The sequence below is a fragment of the Gorilla gorilla genome, chromosome 1 (assembly GCF_029281585.2).
Source record: "Gorilla gorilla gorilla isolate KB3781 chromosome 1, NHGRI_mGorGor1-v2.1_pri, whole genome shotgun sequence".
Classification (NCBI taxonomy): Eukaryota; Metazoa; Chordata; class Mammalia; order Primates; family Hominidae; genus Gorilla; species Gorilla gorilla.
Genome location: NC_073224.2, coordinates 160,901,905 through 160,911,655, shown reverse-complemented (window position 1 = coordinate 160,911,655; position 9,751 = coordinate 160,901,905). Strand labels below are relative to the sequence as shown.

The 9,751-nt window shown below is 34.5% G+C and overlaps 1 pseudogene; it reads right to left on the bottom strand.

Moving 5' to 3' along the window:
* Positions 1-330: 330 nt before the first annotated feature.
* Positions 331-1,559, bottom strand: LOC101125613 (phosphoserine aminotransferase-like; annotated as a pseudogene).
* Positions 1,560-9,751: the final 8,192 nt, after the last annotated feature.

The following is a 9,751-nucleotide window of genomic DNA, read 5'->3' as shown; positions in this document are numbered from 1 at the left end:
TCTGAACACGGGAGACCCCACAGATGTTTAGATTCAGCACCTAGAGGGCCCCACCTACCCTCTATGCTGTGTGTTCCCATGACTCTAGAAATAATTAATTGCAACTTGCAGTATGAAGTCCACAAGCAAGTTGGAAATCTAACTAGAAAAAGTAGCAGCAAAGGCAAAACAAGCGGGAATTTGTTAGAAAAGCAACGAGAAGATTTCTTAAAATGCTTCCAGTTCAAGTCAGAATTAAGGTGAACATTAGGTCCCACCAGCTTTACAGAGCTGTAGATGTTTTGCTGTTGTTCTTTCAAAAAAGGAGAATCTACAATAAACATGTTCATTTGAGGAAAATACTGTGTTTGTTAACTTTTTGTAGCCATACCCAAGTTACTTTAAACTTTGTATGTTGTTCAAGAACAGAGTATATCCTGGTTAGGATGTGTTCATAGCTGATGCATCTCCAAAAATTTTTTCATGAAGGCGGCCAGCTTCTGAACATCTTCAATAGTGACAGCATTATACAGAGAGGCCCGGATGCCTCCCACAGACCTATACCCTTTCAAGGGCAACATATTAAGTTCAAGAGCTTTATCAAAAAGTCTTTTTTCTAAAGCATCATCTTCTTTGGCATTGCAAATGCAGAATGGAATATTCATCTTGCTTCTATTTTGGGGCTCCACTGGACATACGTAGAATCCTTGAGAATTATCAATAATCTCATAAATCATTTGAGATTTGATGGAGCTAAGCTTCTCCATGGCCGCGGCACCCCCATTGTTTTTAATCCACTCCAGGACCAAGCCCATGACGTAGATGCTGAAACATGGAGGCGTGTTGTACAAGGAGCTGTTTCCAGCCTGTACCTCGTATTCTAGGACCAAGGGGCACTCTCAGAGGGCAAACCCCAGCTGGTCATCACAGACAATCACCACGGTGACCCCAGCAAAGCCAACATTCTTCTGGGCACCAGCAAAAATCACACCAAACTTGGACATCCACTGGCTTGGACAGGAAGTTTGACGACATGTCACAAACCAGTACTGCTCCCTTGACATCGGGTATAAAGTCAAACTCTACACCATGCACCATCTCATTTGCGCAATAATACACATAGGAGGCATCCGGGTTGAGGTTCCAGGTGCTTGGATCTGGAATTTTTGTATAACTACCACGTTTAGGGTGAATGATATTTATAGTCCCAAACTTCTTGGCTTCTTCTGCGGCCTTAGCTGACCAAGCTCCTGGTCACCACATAGTCCGCACATCTTCCTGCTTTCAAGCCAATCAGGTTTAAGGGGACAGCACCGAACTGGCCGGACCCACTTCCTTGCACAAAAATCACCTTATAGCTGTCTGGAACGGCTAGCAATTCCCTCACAAGATTCTCTATATTGTTAATAATCTTGGTAAAATCTGATGGCCTGTGACTCATTTCAAGAACACTAATGCCAACTCCTTTGTAGTCTAATAATTCCTTTTTTATCTCTAACAACACTGAGTGAGGCAGTTTGGCAGGACCAGGCCCGAAGTTGACCACGTGCCTCGGGGCGTCCATGGTGCGGCAGCGAGGGCGGCGAGTCAGCTAAGGAGAACCGAACACGTGAACGGCTAGTGTTCCTGGCTAGGTAATTCTTACAGATAAGTGGGTAAGTGAGTGGAGGACACAAACTTACAATGATTTGCCTGGTCTTCTAAGCTGACAACAAAAAAACAAATACATAAATTTAATTAAAATCAAATTTATTTTAAAACATAAAGATAACTCTGATTCTCCACTGACCCAAGGTCTATTGAATACTCTGTAGCTGTAAACTCTTCATCCTTTGAAGTCTTTCAGGGAATCAGTATAACAGTGGGCAAGTTGTTTCTTTCTGGGTATTTAAATGACATCCCATTGTCCTGAAAAAAAAGTAATGATCCTTGTCAGTTGCCCATCTATTAGGCACCCTAGTAAAAAAAATGGTCTAAACACAAGCTTCGGGGTCAGGCAACTTGGAGTGTAGTTTTAACACCATTTTAAAGCCAATTTTGTGATTCTGAGTAATGTGGCAAAGTGATAGTTTTCAGTTCCTCAATTCTTTCACTGGAAAAGAAATTGCTGGATAATTTAAAATAATATGTGTCAAAAATTATTACTTCATAATGGGAATATAATAATAATTACATCTATTTTCTATGTTTTTTCTGTAAAGAAATTACCAGAGAATTCATGGTGAACCAATGGAAATTACTCTGTCTTTATTCTGTGGAAATTTTCTTTCCAAGTTCTTTCCAAGTGAGAATCAGTAAATAGCACTGGGTGCTCAATTTAAGTCTCGAGCAAACTGAAAAACAGTCAAACAGCTAACAGATTTCCTTTGCATTCAAAAATATAAAAGGCCAGAGAATTCAAAAGTAACTGTTTCCTAGACGGCCTACTTTCAGAAAGCATGAAATTTAATGTTAGGTGTTAGAAATCCAGAAACTTTCTCATTCTACCTATAGGTGATTATATTATAAAAGTGCTGCTAACATCCGCAGTTACACTTGTTTAACATAGCATCTTTCTAAAAGTACTTGAACAATAAGCAACATTTGAGAAAGCCACCACACAAATTCTATCCACAATGAAGGAACTCATACAGAGACTTGGCCCTCTGAAAACAACCAGAAATAAAGCCAAAAGATCATATGCAACATACACCACAGTCATACCCTCAAGGAAAAAAAGAATGAAGCATTTAAAAGTCTCATACAAATGAAAGCAAATTCAAAAATAGGAAGCAACATGAGAAGGAATCAGTGCAAGATCTCCTGCAGTACAAAAAGAGTGTTTTGACACCTTCAAAGGATCACAGTAGCTCTCTAGCAATAGATCCTAACAGGAATGAAAATTCTGAAATAACAAAGAATTCAAAATATGGGTTCCAAGGAAACTCAATGAGATACAAGAGAAAGTTGAAAACCAATACAATGAAACCAGAAAAATTATTCAAGATATGAGAGATGAGATGGCTATATATTATTGTAGCAATTTTTTATATATGTATAGATATATACATATATATCTCCATATATATATATCAAATGGCTATAAATATGTATGGATATGTATGTATATATAATAGAACTGTGGAGTTTAAAAATTCACTAAAAGAATTGCAAAACACAATAGAAAGTTTTAAAAATAGACCAGAACAATCAGAAGAAAAAAATTCAGAACTTGGAAACTGGTCTTTCAAATTAACACAGTCAGACAAAAAAAAAAAAGTTGTTTGAAAGAACAAAGCCTTTGAGAAATATGGGATTATGTAAAGCAACCAAATCTATGACTTATAGGCATTCCTGGGAGAGAAGCAAAAAAAAAACTTGGAAAACATATTTGAGAGAATAATTTTGTATTTTTTTAAACGTAGTTACAAAGGTAAAAATCTGGATACAGGAAATTTAGAGAACACCTGCTAGATACTACACAAGATGAACATCACCAAAGCATATTCATAGTCATCAAGCTATCCAAGGTCAATGCTAAAGAAAAGATCTTAAGGACAACTATGGAAGGGCAAATCACCTATAAAGGAAATTCCGTCAGACTAACAGCAGACTTCTCAGGAGAAACCTTACAAACCAGTTTATATGCTGCTAAACTGAGCTTTATAAATGAAGGAGAAACAGCCTTTCCCAGACAAGGTAGAGGACAGATGCTAGAAAAGTTTGTCACCACTAGACTGAATCTGCAAGAAATGTTCAAAGGAGTTCTAAACATGAAAACAAAGGAATAATAGTTGCTACCATAAAAGAACATGTAAGTACAAATTTACCAATCCTACAAAGCAATTAAATAAGTTACACTACAAAGTAACTAGCTAAAAACATGATGACACAAACAAAGCCTTACATATCACATATAAATATTAATTTTGAGCATAACTGACCTAAATTCTCCACTTATATAGATTGGCAAATTAAATTTAAAAAATGAGACTGAACCATCTGCGGCCTTCAGGAGATGTACCTAACATGTACTGAGACCCAGAGGTTCAAAGTAAAGGGCTGGAGAAAGACAGATCACATAAATGAAAAACAAAAAAGAGCAGAGGTTGCCATTCTTGTAATAGATAAAACAGATTTTAAACCCACAACAATAAACAGAACAAAAGACACACACACACACACACACAGAAGGGTGTTATATAATGACATAGGGTTCACTTCAACAGGAAGATTAAATCAAAATCACACAAGTACATGGAAACTAAACAACTTGCTCCTGGATGACTTTGAGGGAATCAAAGAAATTAAGGTAGAAATCAAAAAATTATTTCAAATGAACACAGAGACACAACCTATAAAATCCTCTGGCATACAGCAAAAGCAGTGTTAAGAGGATAGCTCGTAGTGCCAAATGCCTGAATAAAAAGATAGAAATATCTTAAATTAATAAACTAATGCCTCACCTCAAGGAACTAGAAAAACAAGAGCAAACAAAATACTAAGCTAGCAGAAGAAAAGAAATAAAAAAGATCAGAGTGGAACTAAATTAAATTGATTTTAAAAATTATAAAACAATGAAGGCTCAATGAAACAAAAAAGTTGGTTCTTTGAAAGGTTAAACAAAATAAACAGAATGCTAGTTAGATAAACCAAGAAAAAAAGAGAAAGAATCAAATAAGTACAACAGAAATGACAAATGTGTCACGACAATTGATATTGCAAAAATATAAAAGATTCTCAGAGACTGCTACGAACACCTCTATGTATACAAACTAGAAAACCTAGAGGAAATTGATAAATAACCGAAACGTAACTCCCAAGATTGAATCAGGAAGAAATTGAAATCTTGTGCAACCAATAATGATTTATAAAATCAAATCAATAATGAAAAATCTACCAACCAAAAAAAGTTGAGGATCAGATGGATTCTCAGCTGAATTCTATCAGACATGTAAAGAAGAGCCAGTACCAATCTTACTGAAAGTATTCCAGGAAATCAGGGCGTAGGGATTCGTTTCTAACTAACTCACTCTACAAAACTAGTATCACTCTGTTACCAAAGTTTGGCAAGGATACAACAAAAAAGAAAACCACAGGTTAATATCCCTGAGGAATATAGACACAAATATCCTCAAGAAAATACTAGCAAACTGAATCCAAGAGCACAGAAAAAAAGACAATTCATCATGATCAAGTAGGTTTCATCCCAGGAATATAGGAATGGTTCAACATCTGCAAGTCAATAAATGTGATTCACCACATAAACAAAGTTAAAAACAAATCATATCATCTCAATGGATGCAGGAAAAATATTTGATAAAATCCAGTAGCCCTTCATAATAAAAACTCTCAAGTAACTAGGCATTGAAGGAACATACTGTAAGACAAACCTGCAGCCAACATCAAACTGAATGGTGAAACACTGAAAGCATTCCTCAGAACTCGAGCAAGCCAAGGATGTCTACTCCCACCACTCCTATTTAACCATAATACTGGAAGTCTTCACCAGAAAAATCTGATAATGAAAAGAAAGAAAAGACAACCAAATTGAAAAAGAGGAAATAAAAGTGTCACAGTTTGCTGACAACATGATCTTATATCTAAAAGACCCTAAAGTTTTCTTCAAAAGACCCCTTGACCTGACAAATAACTTTAGTAAAGTTTCAGGATACAAAATTAATGCATGCAAATCAGGTGCCTTTCTGTATAACAACAATACTCAAGGTAAAAACCAAATCAAGAACTCAATCCTATTTGCAATAGCCACACACACAAAACATAAAATATCTAGGAATACATTTTACCAAGGAAGTGAAAACCACTACAAGGAGAACTACAAAACTCTGATCGAATAAACTGTAGATGTCACAAACAAATAGAAAATTATCCCATATTCATGGATTGGAAGAAGTAATATTCTTAAAATGAGTTTAGAGCCCAAAACAATGTACAGATACAATGCAATTCCTATCAAATTACCAATGTCATTTTCACACAATTACAAAAACAATTCTAAAATTCATATGAAACCAAAGGAAAGCCTGAGTAGCAAAGCAATCCTAAGCAAAAAGAACAAAGCCAGAGGCAACACATTACTTGACTTGAAACTATATGACAAGGCTATAGTAACAAAAACAGCATGGTATTGGTACAAAAGAAGACACATAGATCAATGGAACAGAATAGAGAACTCAGACATAAAGCCACACACCTACAACCAACCGACTGTTGGTAAAGTTTACAAAAGTAAACAATGGGAAATGGGTACCCTATTCAATAAATGACATTGGGAAAGCTGGCCAGCCATATGAAGTCAAACTGGACCCCTACCTCTCACCATATACAAATATTAACTCAAGATAGACTGAAGATGCAAATATAAGACCTGAAACTATGCAATCTCTACAAGAAAATCTAAGAAGAACTCTTCTAGATATTGGCCTAGGCAAAGAATTTATGACTAAGGCTAAAGGCAAATGCAACAATAAAAATGGACAAATGAGATCTAATTAAACTAAACTTTTGCACATAAAAAATAGTCAACAGAATAAACAGACAACCAACAGAATGGGAGAAAAAAATGCAAACTGTGCATCTGACAAAGACTAATATCCAGAATCTATGAGGGACTTAAACAAATCAACAAAAACCAAACAAATAATCCAATTAAGAAGTGGGCAAAGGACATGAACAGACACTTCTCAAAATAAGACATGCAAGAGGACAACAAACATATTAAAAAGTGCTCAACATAACTAATCATCAGAGAAATGCAGATTAAAATCACAATGAGATAGTATTTCAGACCAGTCAGATTGGCTATTATTAAAAAAGTCAAAAAATAACAGATATTGGCAAGGATGTGGAGAAAAGGGAAGACTTTATACACTGTTGGTGGGAATGTAAATTAGTTTAACCTTTATAGAAAACAGTATGGAGATTTCACAGAGAAATAAATATAGAACTACCATTCAATCCAGCAATCCCACTATTCAGTATCTATCCAAAAGAAAAGAAATTGTTTCATCAAAGAGACACCTGCACTTGTATGTTTATCACAACACAATTCACAACAGCAAAATCATGGAATCAACCTAAGGGTCTATTACTGGTTGATTGGAAAAAGAAATGTGGTATATGTATACCATGGAATACTATGCAGGCATAAAAATGAATGAAATTCTGTCTTTTGCAGCAACATATATGGAGCTTGAGACCATCATCCTAAATGACATAAGTCAGAAACAGAAAATGAAATACCGCATGTTCTCACTTTACAAGTGAAAACTAAACAGTGGGTACACATAGACATAGAGATGGAAATAATAGATACTGTGAATCCCAAAAGGGGGTACAGTGGTAGGGGGTAAGGGTTGAAAAACTACTTATTGGGTACTATGTTTACTATTTGGTTAATGGGTCCATGGGAAGCCCAAACCTCAGCATTACTCAATGTATTAATATAAAAAACCTGCACATGTACTCTCCAAAACAAAATAAAAAAAATAAGTAGCCTAGTCCTCTTAATTTAAATAAAGTAGACTTCCATTTAAAAAATAATATAATTTAGATATTAAATTATGAGATTTTATAAAGCCAACAATAATAATCCTTCATTTATTTATAACATTATAGAGCTTGATTAAACTAATGACTTTCTTAGTCTTCAAAATATTTATATATGTGATATCTGGCTGAGTTTTTAGCGTATGGTATTTGTTCCAAAATGTGTTGCTTCCTGTATTTCTGTTGTTTGTGGAGGAGGTTGAAAGAGGGAATGGAAGTGTGTAGAGAAATTAGCTTTATGGAAAATAATATGTTCAACTTTGAGTATTAGAATTCTTTCAAATCAAAACAAGGTAACGACTGATTAAATATTTGCAATCCCTGATTCTATGCAACAATTCTTTAGAATAATAAATAATCATTATACAATTACCTGAAAATAGTGAAGACATTTTCTGTGACAATTTAAGACAGAAAATATTTGTTTAATAAGTTTGGAATACATAAGGCAAAGTTGCTATTTAAACTTCAATTAACCCAATATTCCTTTACTATGAAAATATTTATGAAGCATACACTATGTGCCAGAGAGTTTTCTAGATTCTAGAAGTGCAGAAGCAAACAAGAGAGATAGGGCTTCTTATCTTCCAGAACTCACCTTTTAGTAAGAGGACATTAAATACATAAACATATAAACAAATAAAATAACAAGGTAAGGTCAGCAAATACAACAAAAGATGTTTATGAAAATTTGACAAATGATGCTGGATGCCATTCATTATCCGTCTTTTATTGCTAATAGAATATCGCTATTGTTCAATGTGGCAAAAAATCTATTTTTAAGTGTTCCTTGTGGCAATGTGATGCAGTTCTGAACAATAAAATGTGAGAAGACTTGAAATTTCTGGGAGAGTTTCATTCCTTTCACAGGTATATCCCCTTCTTTGCTGTTTACTTCCTCCTGGCTAGAATGTGGAAGTGATGTCTGATGCTGGGTGGCCACGCTGTGATTATGTGAAAAAGACAGGACAAGGGCCTTGAGTTAACTTTACCAATTGCCTACATATCTCTTAGGTGTGAGAAAAATAAAATTATAACTCATTTAAACTACTCTTTGATGAACATTTCGGACAAATGGGAACCCTACTTTCTACAGAAAATGATGGTGTATGACTAATACACTGGATAGTTAGGAAAGGCTTTACCGGTACTTTAACATGACAAGAAGTGATCATGACCATAAAAAAATACTATACAGGAAAAAACGTTCTAGACAGACAGAAGACCTAATATGAGAATATGTGTCAGTCATGAGCTTTACCAATGTGACAAAATTGTCATGAATTATGGAGAAGTTACCTGTGATTATAAGTAGGTGGAATGAAGACACTGCCCAGTAAGTGTATCAATGGTGACTGGGTTTTTGAAGGAGGTAGGTAAAGCAATAATATGGAGAGGGATAGTAAATGAGAAAAAGAATGGTTACTTCTTTGGAGAAATATTGCTTAGTGTGGGTAACCAGGCCACAGACCAGATGAGCTCAGCCTGCAGAACAACTTAGTTTGCTAGTCCTTACCACCCACATATATAATACATATTACCAATTACTCTATTACTAACGAATTGGTAATGCATTTCTTTTAATGTGAGTAGGCAGGGTTTATTTGACATATTCTCTTTCTTCAAATACAGAGTCAAATATATTATTTTCTATTTGAAAGTGCCCTATATACTAGAAATTTTATTTTCAAAAGGAAATTATATTTATGTTCATTTATAAATACAAACAAATATAATATCTAAAATCTGAAGAGATATCTGAAATTTCAAAAAACATGAAAATCTAAATGAAAATGAAAAATCCACACATAAGTGAAACTCTATTGATACTGTTTTGTTAATGATTGATGTAATACTGTATTTAAGCTATTACAAATTGTACTTATGTGACTGTACTCTTATTGAACTGAGCCTATATTCTTTAGATTCAAAGAAACATAAATCCAGAGAAAAACAGATATTAGGTACTGGAAACAATACACAATTTGATGTTAAGAAATTCTAGATTTGGTGATGTGGAAGAAATAGCATGCTAATGCTAAGAGAGTTCATGAATTACAGCAGTTAGCATGATCTTAATGAAATTTTGGAGCAATAAAACAAAATATAATCATTGATGATACCTAAATTTTAAAACAACAAATCCTTGTATGTTTTCCATTAACATTTGCAAAACTTCCAACTTTGTTGAATACCAAGCCTTTTAATTATTCATTTACCATGA